At 31.7% G+C, this 23,309-nt stretch overlaps 1 long non-coding RNA gene across 1 annotated transcript; it reads left to right on the forward strand.

The window, feature by feature from the left end:
* The first annotated feature begins 2,735 nt into the window (after positions 1–2,735).
* Positions 2,736–5,901, forward strand: LOC134710038 (uncharacterized). Its single transcript, XR_010106085.1, has 3 exons — positions 2,736–2,902; positions 4,713–5,041; positions 5,794–5,901. It is a non-coding gene; the product is annotated as an uncharacterized LOC134710038 (long non-coding RNA).
* The last annotated feature ends 17,408 nt before the right edge of the window (positions 5,902–23,309 follow it).

Genomic DNA, 23,309 nt, shown 5'->3' on the forward strand with positions numbered 1-23,309 from the left:
GATGTCCTTATACCGATGATAAAATTTAGTTAATGTTTTGACTAGTTTGTGATATCGAAAACCCTGGTGTAATAATTTTTCAGTAATACATAAATTTCTCTCGTTAAAATCTAAAATATTGTTACATACACGAGCGAATCGTACAAGTTGAGATATATAAACACCGTAAGATGGTGACAAGGGAAAGTCACCATCTAAAAATGGATAATTAACGATAGGAAATAAAAAATCATCTCTTTTATCATAAATTGTAGTATTTAGCTTTCCGTTAGTGATATAGATATCAAGATCGAGGAAAGGACAGTGGTCATTGTTAGTATTAGCTTTATTTAAAGTAAGTTCAACAGGATATATTTCTTAAATATACATACTGAAGTCGTCATTATTGAGAGCCAAAATATCATCCAAAAATCTAAAAATATTATTAAATGTATCAGATGTTGTTTCGATGGGTTTTTGCTTATTTTTGTCATAAAGTTAACTCATAGCAATACAGAAACAGGTCCGCAATAAGTGGTGCACAGTTAGTCCCCATTGGAATTCCGATAACCCTGACGATATACGGAATCTCCAAAGCGAACAAAAGTGTTATCTAGTAAAAATTCAAGGGCATATATAGTATCAACACATGTCCAATTGACAAATTTTTTTTGTGTATTGCTACTAAAAAATGACCTAAAAGAGTTTGAACATATATATTCACATTCTGACTATATAAATGCCCATTTAATTAGGTGTGTGATTTTTTTCTTAATGAGAATGTGAGGCAATGTAGTATACAGGGTAGAAAAATCAGAACTTTGAACAGATTCAAAATCACCAATATAAGCATGCAATTTATCAACTTCTTCATTTTTGTACTTCAAACGAGTTCTTGACACTCCAAAAGTAATTAATTCCACTATTTTCGAAAGCCTTATTTGAATAATTTATTATCAGGTTTTTAATTGTACCAAGTGTGCTGGTAAGAAGAATAGACAATTTAGTTGTGGAACAATGGCTTGAAGACGAAACAAATCTATATGTGTAAGGTGTTTTGTGTAGCTTCGGAAGCCAATACATAGTTCGAACGTTCATTATATTTGGCTCTGCTTGTAAAGCGGTAGCTAAAATGCATTAATATAACTTGTGACCCGTTATCACTGAATTGTTGGGACAAAAACCACTGAATTCAACACGCCATTAGTGATAATAATCCTTGTGTTAAAATGTAATACAAACGACTCATACAAAATACAAAATTATGGCATTAAAACAAGTGACTATAGATGAAGACAACAGCGCCATACCATCCTACATGCCAAAATAGTATTGCATCCATATGAAAATGATTTCAAAAGTTGCTTAATTGAACAACATACATCAATAAGAAATTCTTAATTCACATTCTTTTTATGATATTGGAACCCTTAGGCTTAGTTCAGTTTGAAAAAACAACAGAAAAGCATAATATGAATTGTAATTCTCACGTTGAAAAACTATGTCCATATATACTGAGTAAAGTATTCACATGCAGAACTACATTTGTACATTCCTATGTAGAATAAGTCTGTGCATATATAGAAAAAAAGTATATTCATATGAGGTTAACTATGTTCAAATAGATATATAGAAAAGTATGTGCATATAAGGTAAACGATGTGCATATTTAGGAAAAGTATGTGCATATAAGGTAAACGATGTGCATATGTAGGAAAAGTATGTGCATATAAGGTAAACGATGTGCATATGTAGGAAAAGTATGTGCATACATATATAAAAAATAAGTGCATATAAAGTAAACTATGTTTATATATATGCAAAGTATGTGTATACATAGAAAATACATGTGCAGACATTGAAAAGTATGTGCATTCATGTATATAAACGTTTGTATTCGGCAGCTACGGCGTTCCATAAATAGTCTCTCTAGCAAAACAGCGCATGTCTAAAAGAATACGTGCAACTTGTGCGCACAAGTTGTACAACTCGTGCGCACAAGTTGTGTAACTCGTGCGCACAAGTTGTGTAACTCGTGCGCACAAGTTGTGTAACTTGTGCGCACAAGATAGTAACTTGTGCGCGCAAGTTGGAAACTTGTGCGCACAAGTTGAAATATTTTGTTTGCATGGCACTCCAGGGCTTCCGTAGTTGTTGTAAATCTTGAAAATAATAAAAAAAAATAAAAAAATACTGAAAGCAGATCCTGTACAAAGGTTTATAGTGGGGTTCGTTTCAAAATGATTTTGTTTTAGTGTTCAATATTGGTGCTCTTTAGTGAAATATATTATTACCCGTGGTGACTTTATACAAATATATTATTTAGAAAATCACTGTACATAACTTGAGAAGAAATGTCGGAAAGGGGTTGCGTTGAGGCATTCAAAACTTTTTGAAAAAAAGGATATTTCAATAAGTATTACAAAAACCTAGTGGAAAGGGGACGACGGTGGTAGGGCTTGGGTGGTGTTGATTTTTTGCCCGAAATATCTTTGACAATATACCTATATCAGTCCCTATGTACTTGTCGTTGATTAGTATTGCATTATGCACATTTAATGTTTAACATCAAACTACACGAAAAGGTCAGTATGGTCAAGATGGTGTACGTGACAGTTGTAACGTTTACACCGAAAGTTTGACCTACATCAGATTTTTATTTCGGGGATTTTCTTAAAAAACAAAAACAAATCAACAAACTGGTTTTTACATTAATCTTTATTGTCCGTAGCCCTATTAACATTAAGCTATGGCATATTGAGATAAATATAGATTAATATATAAATATACAAACGTTAAATGTAATATCAAACTAATAAACCAATTAACTCCGTAAATCAACAAAAGGAGGAAGTTCGGTTACTATAAAAGACAAAAAGCAAGTCAAAGCCAAGTATATCTAAATGCAGACCTAGCAATTCAGGTAAGAATATATTTAAACTTCAGTTGTTTGTCCGTTTAACTAAAAAAAGTTTAGTAACTACGTAACATAATATAAAATACATTCACGCATGTTTATATAAAGCAATTAGGGTTTTGATGCCTAACTACATATTCTATTAAATTATAGTGCCAAACAAAATTTTGTGAGGTTGCCAAAGTTGACCTTAAAACGATCGTACTGAAGTTTGGTTTTCCAAATAATAATGATCAGACATGTTTTGACCTTGTCTACTGACTACTTTTGTTTATGGTTAATTGTAGTTATAGTCTTATAATGAGTCTGGAAAAAGTTATTTTTTGTAATGCTAAAAAAATTGCTTCTTTATTGGATTTAAACTTTCCCTCTTTTCACCGGAATATGCTTAAAAAAAATTACTCTGAATATGGAAAAATTTGGAAAATGTTAGAAGTGGCGATTCGTACCTTTCATACATTTGGTTTCATTGATCAAAAGTAATATGGACTCGTCCCATGTCCAGTTTGAAGGTCAATTAAGTTACTGTACACATTCATTCATGTTATGACTACAGGTGAAATACATGTTATGACAACTTTATCCAATCAAATTGCATTAGATTCAATAACAATGATCGATAAAGTGATATTGCCATTATTGCGTTGAAATAAACAATGATATAGCAAACATCTTAAAATGTTATCACACATTATAATGTTCTATTCTATATGTATATATGTCATACAATCTCTGGCGGAGAGTTGTCTTATAGACAATCATACCACATTTTATTACTTGTATATATCAGATATAAAACTTTTGAAAATACTTATCTAAAAAAAAAACATGTATTTTTTTAAAATTCAAATTTAGATTTTTCATTTCTTACTTTTACACTCATGATAGTATGGTCAAAATATATAAATGAAACATGTTAAGTCTATCTCTTCAAAATTCACTACTTAATGTTCAATGTAGATGACCATATGAAATTGAATACTACTTGAAAACGAGCAACGTTTCATCCCGAGATATGGTTAAGACTTTAGCTTAAAGAAGCCACTAATAATAATAAACAACACATTCCATTTCCATTCACATTTTTATTGTATCACTAATATTGAGAATGTTGATATTATTATTTTCATTTTGAATACTTGTTTGTTTTTGAGTTAATGTGGTTCATACACCATCATATGTGGAAAAATTGTTCCCCTTAGATTTCACATATGAACAAGGAGTTTGTTCACTTTCAACAGCTTAAGAAGAGTAAGCGTTAATTTAAATATAAATTTGAATATAATGAATTATTTCCTTTCATTTTTTTGTATTATCTTATTATTGATAATCCCTAAAATAATATAAGGGGATTTACAAAGAAACGTTCTAAAAATTTTCAGTTATTATGTAAAATTAATGGGTTTTTTTCCGGGAGTGTATATATTTACTTATGATTTTATGGATCATGCACAGTCCCTGAAAAATCAGGATTTTACATAATCCCTTAATATACAAATTCACTGTTTCAAACTCAGCTTTACAGTCAAACTGTGAAAAAGATATGAAAATAAAAAAAAAAGCTTATTAAAGAAATATAACTAAAAAAAATATAAATATAAGAAAGATTTTGTAAATGACATTTAAGAATTGTTCTTTAACATTCTAAATAAAAGTCACCGGAATAAAATAATTTGATGAGCTGATTAAAACTTTTTTTGTTTTCACAAGATCAGTTTATGGTAATTGTGACATATTCATTGAAAGCACACAACGTTATTGAAATCAACTTTCTTTCTGCCATTCTTGTAATGCCTTTTTATTATTTTTACTGCAGATCACAATGAAATACCAACTTATCACTTTAGTAGTATTGATAGTTTTGGTGGACATAATTGTTTGTGCAGGTGGCGGCGGCGGTGGCGGAGGAGGAGGTGGAGGAGGAGGGATTTGGGGTGGAAGAGGAGGCGATGGCGGAGGACAGGACACCTTTTTTACCGATTCAACTTTGGGTTACAGACGAGGATATGGAAGACAGTTCCGCGGTGGAAGACAATATACAAGCGATCAGTTTGGATTTGAAATCGGTCGAGGTGGACGAGGCGGAGATGGTGGAAACGGGTGGTAGACAAAAGTTTTGATCCAATCGTCATTATGTTGTTGATGGTAAGTTGTTGAGTCATCTAATCATATAAATTAGATGTGATATGAGTACCAATAAGACAACCCTCTATCCAAGTCACAATGTATAAACAGTTAACAACAATAATAAGTAAGGCTTTCATCTTGGAGCCTTTGCTCTAAACTAACAGTAAGTTATAAAGGACTTTAAAATTACTAGTGTGAAACAAATCAAACTAGAAAACCAGCGATCTAGTATATATGGAAAACAAGAAACGAAAAACACATATGAACCACACCAACAAGCAATCATATTATGGGTAGTGTTTTGCCACAGATAATTTTGTACAATTTATCATCATGATGATCTTCAAATCAGAAAGCAGTTTACGCCTTTAAAGTTATAGCTTATTGAATTATGCAGGTGTGGTATGATTGTCGATAGAACACTATCCAGCAAAGTTCAAATAACGTACAAAAACAACAATCCATGTCGTAAAGTTGCATATATAAGAACTCGACATGCAAAAAGGTGAAATTCTCAATTAATCAAACTAACAGCCTAATCTATAACAAAGCATATTACGAAAAAGAAATATGACAGACATGAACAAAACCACTGGACATACCCTGCAGAACGTGGCAAGGTTAAAACCTGTCGATTACCCATGATATTTTACCTATCTAGTTCTTCTTTTTCGTTTACATGTAGCTCTTTAGAAGAAATAACTATTTGAAAACAGGGCTTTGCACTTGGAAGCACTTATGAAAATTAAAAATATATTATTTCTTTTTAGATGGAAACAGTCCCGAAGACACAGCATAACGATGAAAAGTACCCGTTTGTACATACCAAAATGGTTATAAAAACAGCAGAAGAACTTTTTGAACTTTTTTTTTATAGTTTTTGTTTTTATACTATGATTTTTTAATAAAAGTCTTTGAGGTGTAATACCATAATTGATTTTCTCCTACAAGTCTTAAAAATTTACACTTTTTAAAATAAAGTAAAAACTTGGCATTATTAAAGTTTTATCATATCCAGAATTATTTCGTCCCCGAGGGTATCACCAGTCCAGTAGTCCACCCTTCGTTGTTGACATGAATATAAATAATGTGGTCATTTTTATAAATTTCCTGTTTACAAACTTTTTCGAAAATCTAAGGATTTTCTTATCCCAGGAATAGATAACCTTAGCCGTAATTGGCACAACTTTTTGGAATTTTGGATCCTCAATGCTCTTAACTTTGTACTTGTTTGGTTTTATACATATTTTGATATGAGCGTCACCGAAACGCGCGTCTGGCGTACTAAATTAAATCCTGGTACCTTTGCTAACTATTATAGACAAAATTTCACATTCATTGAATTGTATATAAGAAAATAACTATCGCTATAAGTTAACCCTTTAAATGTTAACCACTTTTTTGTTATCTATGTAAAAGTTTTAGTAACCATGTAACATCAAGTTTCCAAGATACACTATAGAAACACCATTTGAAAAAAAATATTGGTACTTTGAATCACCTGATATATGTTTGTAACCTATTATTGGTGTAATACCATATAAATGATGTTTAACATTATAGTTATAACTAAGAAATTAAATATAAATAGAAGATGAAATGTGATATGATTGCGAATGAGACAACTCTCTACAAGAGACCAAAATAACACAGCCATTAACAACTATAGGTCACCGTATGGCCTTCAACAATTAGGAAAGTCCGTACCACATAGTCAGCTATAAAAGGGCCCGAATTGACAATGTAGAACAATTCAAACGAGAAAACTATCGGCCTTTTTTATGTACAAAAAATGAACGAAAACAACTAAGTAACACATAAACAAACGATAACCATTGAATTACAGGCTCCTGACTTTGGAGGTGCACATACTTAAACATGTTAGCGGGGTCCTAATCCTCCCCTAACCTGTGACAGTAGTATAACAGTACAACATAAAAAAGAACTATTGTAATTAGTTCAAAAAGGTTTAACTCATTAGACGGACAAAAATACAAATGGACTTGGCTGGGTACATGTTCATCCCAACAACAAAAAGATACCATGTACAGATCTGAGAGTACTCACAGTTAACTGACAGCTAGTTCAAAGCCGCTAACAACTAATTAAAAATCATGCATCTAAGACTAAATTGTCAATCCGTAGGCATCCAACATCCAATGGATTTCGTGTAAAGACGTCATAAACCGTCAAAGAAAAACATGACCTCGTGCAATGACTGGGAACAGGAGTCGACAAATTGTAGATTCATGAATGTGTATATGTATATAACATACCTGTTATATTTAGTTTGCTTTTAATTTACTGATAACAATATCAATATGCATACCAAAGTTTGAGTACCAATGAGTAAACGATCAATCCATGAAAAAAATGTTTAAAACGTAATTATACTATTGACTAGTATGTTAACTTAAGAAGGTTTGCTCCACTATTTATTTTTGCCAGATTTTCGGAATCCTCTGGTTTTAACAATGTATTGACATTAGAAAAATTAAAATTTGCCCACTAACCCCGTCTATTCTTTTCATATTTTAATTGCATATAGTGTAAAAAGCAATATTTCAAAATCTTATAATACCTTTGTTTTTTTTCAAAGTATTTAAGCAAAAAAGGTGCCAATGTTAAATAGAAGAAAAATCTAGAGAGAATTATTTCCGCCAAATTTTCAATGGCTTATATCTCGAAAACAAGCACACGGACCCTCCATTTTTAATGCTTTTTTAGTTTCTTTATTTATATACTATCAATTTTGTTTTCACATTATATCATAGATCATGTTAATTCGTTCATTGTAATCTCACTTGTGTTATTGTGTCTTTTGATTTAGTTAATCCGTTTCGATTTAAATTGTATAATGTGTCTTTCTATGTTGTGATGTTACACTATTGATTCAGGTAAGGGTGGAGGTTGGTACCTATTAAACGTTTAAATTCACTGAATTTGTCACCTGTCCTATGCCAGTAATCTTAAATTTAGTAGTTATCGTTTATTGATGAGGTTCAAAAGTGTTTCTCATTATTTATATAGATTTTTTCCCCGCTTCAATAGTTTTAAACTAGTCATTTTGTGACCCTTGTTCTAAATAAACTCATTATAGATACCAGGACTAAATTTAGTTTATGCGAAAGACTCATCAGTGACTCTCGAATCCAAAAAAGTTGAATATGCTTCCTAATAAGAGGAAAAACGCTTTAAATGAGTATTTGGGAAAACTTTTAGGAATTTTGGTCCTCAATGCTCTTCAACTTCATACTTTATTTGGCCTTTTTAACTTTTTTGGATTCGAGAGTCACTGATGAGTCTTTCGCATAAACTAAATTTAGTCCTGGTATCTATAATGAGTTTATTTAGAACAAATAAATTTGTTTTCAGATTTACCAAACAACTATTTGAGTAAAGAGGAAAAAGAATGTCTGCAAAATTTTTAGACAAGTGTAGTATGGTAAAATTCAAAAATTACTTATGCAGAACTGTCAATAGAATCAAAACCACTTAATGATTAGATACCATCCAAAGAATTTTTTTAAACACTTCAAAAATAGTTTTACATTTTTTTGTTTTACAAACGTTCAGGATATGTTCTTTGATAGCTGTTGAATATCTTGTTGAAAGTACTGAAAAATTATAGTTGTAGAACACTTAATAGAGACCGACATGAAACGATACAATGTACTGTTTTTTGCGAAGTTTAGGTAACTAATGCATAGAAGAACCGTCAAATGTTAAGAAAATGTCTTAATCTGTGATGTGGTTAAAATATAATTGTAAGTTGAATATCTTCATGCAGGGGTATTTAAGAGATTGGGGGGGGGGGGGGGGGTAGGGACTTTCATCTTAGTTTGTCAATAAACAATCAGATTTTCTTTAATTAACAGTAGTGTCTCAGATTTAAATTGATTTGAAATGTTTGGGGTATACATCAATGAATCGGCAACCAAATGACATCTTAAAACAAAAAACAACAACATATAATTACAGAAATGATCATATGGTCTTCAAGCAAAAGCTTATGTATGTAAACAAAGCCAATCTTTAAAAAAATAGTGAATAAATTTTACAGATAGGTTGAAAGATGCATGCTTATCAAATTCCTAAATGGACAAAAGCATGAATATATTCTTTACAAACTGGTTTGAGTCTGAAATGGCCCTTATCTAGACCCGTACGGATATTTACTAAACCAGTCTGAATTGGTCTGAAAATTTCTTGCCAATACTAGAATATAGTTTGAACCATACATTAAAGTCTGAACTTGTACTCAACTGGTGCCATTCCATATGCGTCTGAACCATGATCGACCTAGTCTGAACAATAATCGACCTAGTCTGAACCAAAAAACAACCAAGTCTGATCAATACTCGACTAATTCGCAGCCAATCTAGACCTATAACTTGTCTATATCTATTATATTTCATCAATTTAAAAACTGTGTAAACAACAGCTATTTCCCCTGCCTAGAAATTTAAATAAAAATTTGAAATTAATAATGTAATCAGTATAGCATTGAAACCAACATTTCACAATAGATATAATATAACTTCAACACCACATTCATTAACACTTACATATACATATATATATTTGAATTAAATAATAAAACAAGGGGATCAAATAATCTAAAAACGAAATCGTTACTAATATATTCAATGTGTTTATCTATGTTGAAATGTTACACTATTATTTCAAGGAAGGGTGAATGTTGGTATCCATGAAAAGATGTAAACCCGATGCAGTTGTTTCCACCTGTCCAAAGTAATGCACCTAGCATTTAGTGGTTGTCGTTTGTTGATCTGGTTCAAAAGTGCATGTCGTTTATAATATAATTAAGACCGTTAGTTTTCCTATTTGAATGGTTCTATTCTAGTCATTTTAGAGCTCTTAATATTATGTTGTTCGTTGTTAGTCAAGGCTCTGTGTTGATGGTCGTACCCTAATTAATAATACTTTAATTTTACAAATTATGGCTTGTATTGAGAGTTGTCTCATTGTCACTCTTACCACATCTTCTTATAACCATGCAGATTCCTTTTAAATAATTTTGAGTTTTAAACATATTCTATGGACTGCGAGGACTTTCATGTCTGCTTTTGGTGTCTTTTGTTTTCGAAAGGAGGGCAATGCATCTTTTTGAAAACTTATCTTGGCTCATATCAAAGATAAAAAGTCCTGTGGACAAAAAGAGATAAATTTAACCTAGGAGTTAATACGTCTAGGATAAAAAAAATCTTTTTTCAATAAGAAGAAAACACAAATACCGTCAGATTCGAGAAAACTTACTTGCCCCAAATTTTACATTTCAAAATGGTCACTTCTTCGACTGTTTTTTCTAGCCAAATTGGTAAAAAAGGAAATAATAGAAAAATGTTTGATAAAAATACACAGTTCACTTGAAAATGATGTTCTGTTCCATATTGTTTTTCTTTCTTCCTTTCTTGTTCTTGTTTTTGTTTGTGTTGATCATCATATACATATAAGTATGAATTTCATTTGTAGTGTTTTCTCGTTATTATTTTCGTTGACTTTGTGTGGCATGATGGTAAATTATCATCTGTTTTTTTCCTTATGTTTCTATCTATTTTAGGAGTGTATTTTAGAAAAAAGGGTACAAGTTGAAATAACAATGTGACTGTCTGTTTTGTTGGTACCGTAACAATCTTGCCTTCCATTAAAATGCATAGAAATTCTGTATTACATTCCGATTTATTGCGTGCACCGTTATATGTCTTTAACTGATTCCCAAAAAACATTTTAAACATATAGTTAAATAGTGGTGATAAAAGCATATAATCCTACTGAATTCATTTACCAAACACTTCCCCTCTAATAGTTCAAGATACATACACTCACCGAGATTTTTCGGTCAGTTGCGTTTTGTTATTTGAATTTGCCATGTGATTATGGACTTTCCAAATTGATTTTCCTCTAAGTTCAGTATTTTTGTGATTTTACTTTTTGCAAGAGAAAAAAGAAAGGATGATCAGAATGCACAAGAGTTGACGTGTTTATGTAGAACATATTATAAAGGATTGAAAAAAATAGAGTCATTGGTTCGTTGTACGGTCACTTGAGATGTCAGCTTTCTTGTGTTCTAGAACTTTGTGCTCGATTATCTAATATACGTGTGGATATAATAAGTGAAACATGTTAAAGTAATACAGTTGTGTCATCTCAAATCTTTATTCAATCCTTCATAAAATAAAAAAAATGCTTATCTTTTATTGCATGGAATACTTGTTACTCTACCTTAAGCATCCAACAATCAATCAATCAATCAAATGCAAACCAAATTCGCGAATTTTGTTAAAATACGACATTAACAAAACAAAGATCCTTTTTTTTAAAAAATTTATGAGGAAGATAAATCGAACGCATACACGTCATGTAAATGAACGGAACTAAACGTATTATTATGCAAAATTTAACAACAATAAATCAATCAGAACAATATTCTTCGATAAAAAAATAAAATAAAATGCAAGGTTTCAAAAGGAATAAAAATTGTTTATTGTTGTTTTTAAACATGCGTCAATACCGGTAGAAATTTGTTACTGCTCAAAATTAATGCAATATGACAGAAAAGTGTTCTATTCGTCTTTAACGAACTAAAAGTATTCCTGTGCTGTCTGAAACGTCTTTGAAATGTTTAAAATGACTCAAATGAAAAAAAGATGTTCCGATCATTTAAAGTATTCACAAAAACAATGAGGAGAAGTAGGGGGCTGCAGTGGTGGGGCTGGTGGTATTTTTTTTTTGCCGGAAACATGTTTGACCATATAACTGTTCCTGTTCCTATGTAAATTTGTACTGTAATACAATGTATGTACATTTAATATTTAACAGTCAAACAAGAACTACAACAAATCTAAGAAAGGTCAGTATAGTCAAGATGGTGTACGTGCAGGTCGTAACGTTTACGCTGAAGGTATGACCTACGTCAGATTCTTATTTCGGGGATTTTGTTAAAATAAACAGTAAATAAACAGAGTGGGTTTACATTGACCTTAGTTGTCCGTAGCCCTATTAACATTAATCTATGACATATTGAGATAAATGTAGAATAATGTATCGTCTGAATACATAAATATACATACGTAAAAGGTATAAAACGAATACAACAATTAATTCCATAAATAACCAAGAGGAAGTTAAGATACTATAAAAGACAAACATCAAGTCAAAGTCAGGTATATTTGAATATAAACATAGCAAGTCAGGTAAGAATTTAAAAAGTTAGAGTTAATATAAAGTTTAGACGCAGTAAATGCGTAATATATGAGCGAAAATTCAAAGATGTTTATGTGAAGCTAACAAAACGAGTAGAAAATAAAAAATATATTAAGACATTTGCGTAACTATACATTAATTTTGTATCAGAGATTTATCAGAAGTAGTGGATTCGAAAACTATTACGTTTAGCGACTTTGCTATGACATTAGTGAATATGATTGTATGAAAAAATGGTTTTTGTTATGCAATTAGATATAAATAAAAATGCTTATATGTTGTATATGTATCTATTATGAAATAAATATAAATATTATATTTTTGTTATATGAAACAAGTCAAATATAACAGTAAAGAAGTTTTAATATTACAAAACAATTTAAGAGTTGATATAAACATATTAATTAATTAAAAATCACCAGCCTGAAACATGCAAAGTGATACAATTCTGTATATATTGAACTTGTACTGATATTATAAGATAAATTAATGGTAATGGTGATATATTTATTGATATGTTAAAGCAAATGAGGTCATTGAAATAAACTTTTTATTTACAATTTCCTGTTATAAATGTTTTGACTTTTTTCACATCAGGTCACAATGAATAAACAAATCATCACTCTACTTGTATTGACCGTTCTGGTTGAAATAATAATTTGCGGTGGCGGTGGCGGTGGCGGTGGTGGTGGCGGAGGAGGAGGAGGCGGTGGTGGAGGAGGAGGTGGTGGCGGTGGTGGTGGAGGAGGAGGAGGAGGAGGTGGAGGCGGGGGAGGAGGAGGCGGAGGCGGAGGTAAAAAGGATACTGTTGTTATTGTGGATGATATAGGAAGAGATCAAATACCAAGAGGCGGACGTCATTTCGGAAACGACATACTACCAGGAGGCGGGCGTCACTTTGGAAACGACATCATACCAGGAGGAGGACGTCACTTAGGCGGCAGGAAAAATTTCAGAGGCGGAAAACAGTTCGGAGGAGGAAGAGAGTTTGGAGGCCGAAAACAGTTCGGTGGCGGTAGACAGTTTGGCGGCCGAAAACAGTTCGGAAATGGAAGACAATTCCGAGGCAGTCAACGAAACTTCGGACTAAAACGTGGAGGCAGAAAAGGTCTTTAATGGATTAAATCTATTATGATTGATATAAAAAAAAAGATGTGGTATGATTGCCAATGAGACAACAGTCCACAAGAGACCAAGATGACACAGAAATTAACAACTTTAGGTCACCGTATAGTTGTTAAGCATATCGTCTTCAACTAAGAGAAAAAACTCATACTGTATAGTCAGCTATAAAAGTTCACGACATGAAGGATTTGAAAACAATTGAAATTAGAAAGTTAACAGGTTAATTCATAACAATGCAATTTACAAAAAAATAAAATAAAAATAGAACAGACACGAAACAACAACAACCTGTGGACTACAGCCTCCATCTGGCAAATATTTGAAAACAGGGTTCAACAATTGAATGCACTTACACAAGTTTAAAACTAATTATTTCGTTTTTAGATCAAAACAGTCCTACAGACATAGCTTGACGATGAAATCCATCCACCAAGATTGTGATAGAGACAGCTCAAGAACTTTTTTAAATTGTTTTATATCTCTGATTTTTTTACTATGAGTTTTTATATTAAAGGCTTAAAATTCTTCTATATTTGAACGTTCTTGATTATATAGCATTATCAAAATTTAAAAACATGTTCTCTGAATTCATACAAAAGAGTGTATTGCGGACGTCAGGTTTGAACATTGCTTTGTTTTGGAATATCGTTATAATCAACTGATCGTTTATACGATTTTGACCATAACGCAATTGTTGTAACCGTTTTTAAATCACGGAACTGTACATATCAATACAATTTATATCAGAATAACTCCTTGATAGAAGAAGCATCTATTTGACGATTACATTTAACGATCAAGCACTATGAATTTTATTTTTTATTACATCAAATGCTTACTCATGGTTTTAATTCTATTGTGCCTGTCCCAAATCAGGAGCTGCTGGCATGTGTTGGTCTTGTATGTTTTATTGAATATTGGTGAATTTAGATGTTTCGCATTTTGATGTAACGTCCGTTTTCGCAGAACTGGTACACATTTTTGATAACAGGTCAGTTGAAGCACGCCGACGGGTGCGTGATTTTCTCGCTGTATGGAAGATCCATTGGTGGTATTTGTCTATTTTCTGCTTTTTTGGTCGGGATGTTGTTTCTTGACACATTTTCCAATCCATTCTTAATTTTGTTTAAACAGACAGAGAAAAACATGACCTTGAGTTATACCAAGATACAGATATTAACAGATTACAGAGCAATTGAAGTGCATATGTGAATACAAATGTAATTTAAGTTAATATTAATATATACTTATTATAAACCTTATATCTTTACAAATAAAACAATTAAAAGAGATCTAATTATAGTGTTGAATATGTAACCTTCGTAAATAACGTAATTTAAAGGATCAGAAAGCTTATCGGCATCTTATTGTAAATTTCCGGGCTCACTTACACTTACTAGAGACCGAGATGAACCAGTACTGCACGTCTGGTTTCTTTTTGTGAAGGTTAGGTAATTTGAAAGCCAAATAAGTACAAATTTAGAAAATTAGAGAATTGTTTAAGCACAAGTTATTCATAAAGGCAAAAGTAGTATACCGCTGTTCGAAACTCATTAATCGATAGAGAAAAAATTAAATCCGGGCTACGATCCAAAACTGAGGGAAACGCATCAAATATAAAAGAAGAACAACGACACAACAGAAACACAACATCAAAATGAAACACAGACACGACCTTGAATCTGTACAAAGTTTTCATTTTCTGCCCTATAATTCACTCTGCCTCATATTCTTATAAAAAATCAAGACATCTAATGAAATGGGCATTTAGAAAAACGTAATGCGAATATACATGTTCAAACTCGCTTTGGTACCTTTTTAGTAACAACAAACAACAGAACAATGTCAAAAAGACATGTTTTGATATTACATCTGCCCTTGAATTTTTCTAGATAACATATGTGTTCGCTTTCGAGATTCTGAAAAATGTCAAGTTATGGGAATTTTTAAGTTGACTAACTGGGCACCACTTTATGCGGACCTGCGCCTGTATTTTTATGAGTTCCAATTAATGAATAAAATCAGCCAAGTCCCATCAAAACAATATCTGATAAAAAAAATAAATGATATCTTGAGATATTTAGATGATAATATATTCGCTCTCAATAATGGCGACCTCTGTATATACACTAAGAGAATTTTCCTGATGACCTTCAAATAAAGCTTATACTAGCAACGAAAACTCCCCGTTCCTGGATCTGGATATCTATATCATTAACGGGAAACTTTATACCAAAATTTATGAAAAAACAGAGGATTTTGCATTTCCTATTGCTAAGTATCTATTTCTAGATGGTGACGCTCCCTTGTCACCATCATATGTTTTTTTTATTTCGAAACTTGTATGATTCGCTCGTGTATGTCACAAAGTCTTATATTTAAGCGAAAGAAATTTATGTATAACTGAAAAATCATTACATCAGAGTTTTCGATTTCACACACAAGTCAAAACATTTACTAAATTATAAGTTTAGGTATTTCGCATATAATCTTGTGTGCTAATATTGTTTTCAAAGCAGAAAAATGCTAGCACTCAGCTCAAAAGCTAACAAAACCTTCCAACATATTTATTAAGAAGGTACTGATGTTAGGTCATTAAAAAAGGCATGTTTTGGTTTTAATATTGAATCATAGGGTCTTTGCATCGGAAATAAACACATGCTTACTAAAAACCAGTTGTTGGCATAATACGGGTTTATGTTCTTTTAATATGTTTAATGCTGATATAGGGTGATGTATTGTGATATTTATTGATGAAGACATAATCTTTCATTTAATTGAGGTATGAAGCTAGCTTGTCAATAACTGCTAGGATTTAATAATGTCCATCGGACATTATGTTCTAGTAAATACGGTCAATGGACAATATTTACTACTTATATGATTCCTGGACACATTTGTCTATAAAATCTGTCCTTAGTTATGAAAAAGGTTCCACGAAAGTAGACATAATTCCATACTATACTTTTGTGGTAAGATGTCTACCTGGAATTTTTTCTTAGGACATTATATTCGCCCGGACATTTTTTGATAGGATTAAAGTATTTCCATATCTAAGTTATATTACTAAATGCATTTTAATCTATACTTGCTAACTTGTAACACACAAATTGTGTTACTTTGACAGGTATTACTTGATTATCTGATTATCTTATTGACACTTATACCATCTTGATCTTCTTCAATTTAGATAAGTTAGTACTCAAACGATTGTTTTTGTTTTTGATATTCTATTTAACAATTAACGTGCAGTGAAATAAATTTTGTTAACGTCGATGTTATTATCTTGTTTACAGTTGTTACCGCAACGTCGTATATCGCAAAATAACTAACGGCAAGATAAACGGCCGGAAATCCTCTCTACTAATCATATCAACGTATTCCATAATATGCAAATCATATAAGAGTTATATAAAAGTATTCAAAATGAAATAAGTAACAGATGTAGCTAACAAATTTTTTTCATTTTCTTAACCTCATGTCAATCAATTAATAATTGAATTACAAACATTACCATTAAACATATTCGTATATGCTGTTTTTTTCTCCATTTTGTGTTTCTTTAACGCTTTTTAGGCTGCGAAAGTTCATTATCATTCACTGTCACCTCAGTTTAGTCATCTGGTCCAGGATTTACGTTTGGAAGAAGCATTTCACGTAGTGATACACCAAACAGATCAAAGGATGCAGGATTAATGGGACTAAAAAATGCTGACTGAGCTTATTTTTGATATTTTCCCTCAGAATTACGAATATTTTCAGTATGAATGACGGCATCAACTGATGTTCTTTTTGTACCACATCAATTGCATTCATTTACAATGCTCCTATAAGAGTCCTCTCCCTTTTCTCGTGATAAGCTTTCATTATTACTATTTTCATCTATTTCATCTTTGCCATAAAGTGTATTTTCTGTATTAACACTGTTACAGTGTGGCTCATTCCAACCTTTCAACGATTTCTGCTCGTATGGACCCAATTCTTTTCGGTTGTCTTAGTCCGTCAGTATGTAGTTTCCTTTTCCACAACATTTCTTAATAATATATGACCCTTTGTATCTCAGTTGTTCCACTGTTACCATACCATGTTTACGACGGAAATAATCCAAGAGTACCTTGTCATTTACCTTATACAAACTATTATCTACGTTATGCGTTTATCATAATACTTTTGTTGTTGTTGGGCATTAACTATGTTTGTGGTAATTTAATTTCCTATCTCTTTTCTTCTTTTAGGAAGTTCTTCTACAATTTCTACTGAAATATTCTTTTCTGGTGCTGCAGAAACAGGACATATATGTGGGTCTCATTGGGGTCTAAGCGTGACGCGGGATTGCTGAATGTTTTAAGCGTGACACGTGAAAGTCAAATTATTGTGCCGTGAAAACGGGAAATGACGTCTAGCGGGACACGGGAAATGACAAAAAATGAGAATTTCTTACGTACATAGTGTAAGCGGGATACGGGAACAGAACCTCCCAATGACAAACCCATATATCAGTTTCATTAGGAAATATTTGCTTGCGTATAAATATGGTTTCAAAAGGAGTACATGAAGAACTTTTGTGCATTGATGTCCTATATGCAAACAACACTTATCATAATCTTATATCCCAATCTGATCCATTATCTACCACAACTTTATGTATCATTGATTCATAGTCTGGTTGAAATTTTCAACTAACTCATTGGCTTGTGGGTGGTATGGAGATGTAATTATAAGCCTTATCCCATAATTCTTCATCAATTCTGCTATAATTTTCGAATTGAATTCTCATCCGCTATCAGAAACTATTTCATCTGGTGATCGGAAACGATAAATTGTTTCTGATAATTTCTGAGCAACTTCCTTTGCCTCTTTTCTGCACAGGTGATATGCATCTGTCCATTTAGATAGATAATCTATCATAGTTATAACATATCTGCAAAAAAAAAAAAAATGCATTTTATACTACCAAACTCTCTACAATAACGTAAGCTGGTAAATATTGAATGTACATCTTTTCAGAATAATATATAGTATAGTGTACTTGTATACCATTTAAAAACATTATTCATTACTATACAACTGCATTGTATAATGATGGTAAAAATTGCAATAAACCACCAAATTTATCACATTGTACTTTATTTTTTAACATTGCTTTTAACAATAAATATACTAACCAATAGCCATTTGCTGATATTGGTAGTCTTTCATTGATTATAAATGGCCCAATTAAATCAAAACATATTTCCCCCGTATTCTCTTTCCACAATGCACTGGGCATAGGTCTGGAAGTTCCGTCTTGGTTTTATCATTCTGTTTTTGACACTCTTCACTTGTCTTTATATATTTTCTTACATGTTCCATATTGTTTGGAAAGTACTATCTAGATTTTATTTTAGTAATTGTCTTGTTAACACCAAGATGGCATCCACTTTCATCATATCATGACATATGAATAGTACGGTATCTAGCTTGTCACAGTGAACCACTTGTGTTTCCACATTTTTGTTTGCCTTCTTGTCGTAGTACATATAGTATAGTTCTTTAAAACTAATTCTGAATTTTTCACATTTCCTTTTAATAGTTCTTTTTAAATTCCATTTGCATTATCAGAATATTTCTAAGAACTTATATATATATAACATCTTCATGCCTTATATATCATGTACTGTAGTACGCCGCTAGATTAAAACTGACGTGGAAAGGTAACATATGGCCACCGAAAGCTCTTTTTTTGAGAGCCCAGGTGGTCGTGTGGTCTAGCGGGACGGCAGTGCAGGCGATTTGGTGTCACGATATCACAGTAGCATGGGTTCGAATCCCGGCGAGGGAAGAACTAAAAATTTGCGAAAGCAAATTTACAGATCTTACATTGTTGGGTTGATGTTTAGACGAGTTGTATATATATGAATATATATAGTTATACTGTTTTAAGTATTCCTTTCCATCCATTTTTGTTGATGATATAAATCAATTTTTTAATTAAACTTTCTTATTTTTTTTTAAATTCAATCATGCTAAAACGTTATAATGACCTTTATTTAACTGCCCTTGGAAGACATAATTACATAGCAAAATCAAATAACAAAACATCATTGGCATTTTGTTTAGTATCTTTTTGTTACCTATTCTAACATCGGACTCGGACTACTTTCAATCTGAGTTTTACTGTGCATATTGCTGTTTTTTCTCTTCTTAATTGGCTAGAGACATAGGAGAGGGCTTGACTTTAAAAATATGTTTAACATCGCTTCAGTTTTGCGCCTGTACCAAGTTAGGGGTATCTGGCATGTATTAGTCTTGTATAATTTTGATTTTTTTAATATATATTTCGAAGTTTAGTATGACCACCATTATCACTTAACTAGTACGTATTTTCGTGTAGGGACCAGCCGATGGATGCCTCCGGGTTTGGGATTTTATCGCTGTATTTAAGAACCATTGGTGGCCCGTGTCTGGTTTGTTGTCTCTTTTTCAATTCTATTATTAGCGTATTCGGGCCATCGCTTTTTTTTTTATCAAGTTGCCGACTTTAATCCTAAGAATATCCTACTTTGATCTTGGAATTATCATACTTAATCTAGAAGTTATCTACTTAATCTTGGAATTTCTTACTTTCATCTTGGATTTGTAAAACATTAATCTTGGTACAATGTATAATAAACTTGAATATTATAATTTCGAATTTTAATCATTTAATTTCCAACTTATATCTTGTACTTATTTACATTAATTTTGGAATAACAGATGTATCAACATTAAAATTGGAAATTGCAACTTCCGCCCCTTTTTGTTCATACAAAAAAGAAGATGTGGTATGAATGCCAATGAGACAACTATCCACACAAGACCAAAATGACACAAACATTAACAATTATAGGTCACCGTACGGCCTTCAACAATGAGCAAAGCCCATACCGCATATAGTCAGCTATAAAAGGCCCCGATAAGACAATGTAAAACAATTCTTACACCCATCTTTCCGACTTTCATTTATCTTGTGTATCTCTTTTAGCTCACCATACACTTGTATTTTTTAAATCCATGACAATGAAAATTCAGGGCATTGAAGAATGAAATCTCAGGTCATAACGCGTATAAACCTTTGTGAGCTGAATTTCAGGATTATCGCGACATTTTTCTTATAATCTAAATCAAACAGTTTAAAAACATGTTCACATGGTTTAGTTATTTAAAACTGTAAATATTACCATTTCATAGAACTTGGAATACTTGATTGCCATTGATTGATAGATTTGTATTTCACTGCCTTTATTCATTTTCCTATTCATTCCATGACACACAATGTCACCATTTGATTATTCTTAACATGCCTGCATGTAACTCTTTCCCTTTTTTCAATGCTATTAGTGTTCGTGCAAACTTTAGATTCACGTCTATTTTCTTCACGTTTTACAAATATTGAAGCCACGAAAATGATTATACGTAGAACAATTCCGTGTCTGAAGAAACTTGATAATCTACTGGCTAGATGGTAAATGTCAGTCATTTCAAAGATTAAAGTTGACAATTAGATGATTTTAGTTGTAATTTTGAAGTAAAATGTTAATGTTTTAAAGATAAAAAAAAAATGATAGTTCCAAGAGTACAGTTTGAAATTTCAAGGTTATTTAAAGTTTGAAATTCCTAGATTAAAATTGATGATTCCAAGATGAAATTGAAATTCCTAGACTAAAGTTAATATCTAATTCCAAGATTTGATTTTCTTCCAAAAAGCGTCTTAGGTCCACGCTTTCGTATGCATCAATTCCAAGCCGAGGAACAAAATCAACACTACAAAAACCATCAGAAAATTAACTGGTGTCTTCTATTCCGTACGCAGTGTTTTGATTTTGCCATTTGACTAGGGACTTTTCGGTATAAATTTTCTTCTGAGTTCAATATTTTATAAAAATTTAAATCTTTTTGTTGCCCTTGTATGTTTGGGTGCCATCTTGTGACCTTCTCTATGCATCATACGTATTTCGGTTGATGATTGGCTGCTGACAAAGTTCGGCATAATCTTCATCCCAAAAATTAAAATTGTATATTAACATGGCCATCTGGTGTCAATTTCTAGAGAGTGTAACGCCTTGTAACGCCAATTGAAGTACCGAGAACAACGTGAAATATTGTTAAGCCGAACACCGATAATGCCTCTTTTTTTGGTTTGCTAGAACTATCTCATAAAAAAGTATTGATCATGCAAATATAAAACTCCGAGAAAAATTCAAAACGAAACGTCCTTAATTAAATGGCAAAATTAAAAGCTCACATACATCAAACAAATGGATAATAACTGTCATAGTCCTGACTTGGTAAAGGCATTTTTTATGTAGAAAATACTGGATTAGATCTGTTTTTATACTTGCTTAACCTGTCACTTGTATGACAGTCGCATCAAATGATTTTAACTGGACTTTGTTTTAACTGATTACTAATGTAATTTGGTTAATGGAGATTAGATGACAGAGCTGAATGCACATAGTGTTTACAAGCTTCGTCTTTGTCACATCAAGTTGTGAACTTGCATCAAATAGTATAGAACATGAAAGCATATGTGAAATCAAAACCCAAGGTGTTGTTATAGTTTTATAATGATAAATCAGAAAAGATTGATATAATTCATTTTACATCGTGATCATACTGATGAAGGATAACTGTTATCCGATAATATTTAATATTTGTTCATTTTTTATCATTTTTTGGTGATGTTGTATCCTTTTAGACTTGTTATAAATATAGATATTAACCCAAGATATAACAACAAACAAGGCTTTGCTCATTACAAAGACCTTTATCATTACAATAAAGATAATCTAACTTCTATTACGGTAATGTTGAATACCCTGTCATTTATTCATTATTCACACAGAAACTAGTCGGGGAGGGGAGTGTGACTGGAGGTCTTTTTGTCCGAAACGTCTTTGACAATAAACCTGTTCCTAGGTAAACATTGTTAATACATGTATGTACCACATTATGTACATTCAATGTTAAACATAAAACTACACCAAATCTAAGCAAAAGGTCAGTTTGGCCAAGATGGTGTACGTGCAGGTTGTTAAGTTCACGCTGAAGTTAAGACCTACGTCAGATTCTTATTTCGGGGATTTTGTTAAAACAAACAATTAATAAACAGAGAGCTTTTTACATTGACCTTCATTGTCCGTAGCCCTATTAACATCAAGCTATATCATATTGAGATAAATATAGAATAATAAACTAGTATGTTCTAAATACATGAATAAATATAAGTAAAAGGTATAAAACGAATAAAACAAATAATTCCCTAAAAAATCAAAACAAGGAAGTTGGGATACTATAAAAGACAGAAACCAAGTCAAAGCTAGGTATATTTGAATAAATACTTAGCAGTTCTGGTAAGAATTTTTAAAGTAATAAAGAGATGTTTGGAATAAGATGTTCATTTCAAGTACAAGTTCAGACGCAGTAAATGCGTAACATAAGATATTTTATAAAGCTAACGAAACGAATTAAATATAACAAGCAGATTAACACATTTGTATTTGCATTTATTCTGTATAAGAGAATGCATTAGAAGTAGTGGATTCGAAAACGATAACAAACTATGGACATTCCTTTTCAATTAGTGAATGAAATGTTATGAAAAAAAAGATTATTTTATTAAAAGACATAAATAGTTTTTTTAAAAAGTGAATGCTTATAGGTTGTTTATGTGTTGATCAGTATTAAACACGTATCACAATATAAGTCAAACGCATCTTATATACCGTCCAAAATTGCATGGTAACATAAGTTAAATGATTTTCATAAAAATTTGCTGCCTTTTTGAACATGTATTCAACGGACACAATTTTATTGATAGGATAAATCGTGCATTGATGTGTTGATAGGAATTTTATCGTTTGATTAGATTTGATTTTTGATATAATTTCCTGTGTTTTTTATTGAAATATAGACG

This window comes from Mytilus trossulus, chromosome 1 (assembly GCF_036588685.1).
Source record: "Mytilus trossulus isolate FHL-02 chromosome 1, PNRI_Mtr1.1.1.hap1, whole genome shotgun sequence".
Classification (NCBI taxonomy): Eukaryota; Metazoa; Mollusca; class Bivalvia; order Mytilida; family Mytilidae; genus Mytilus; species Mytilus trossulus.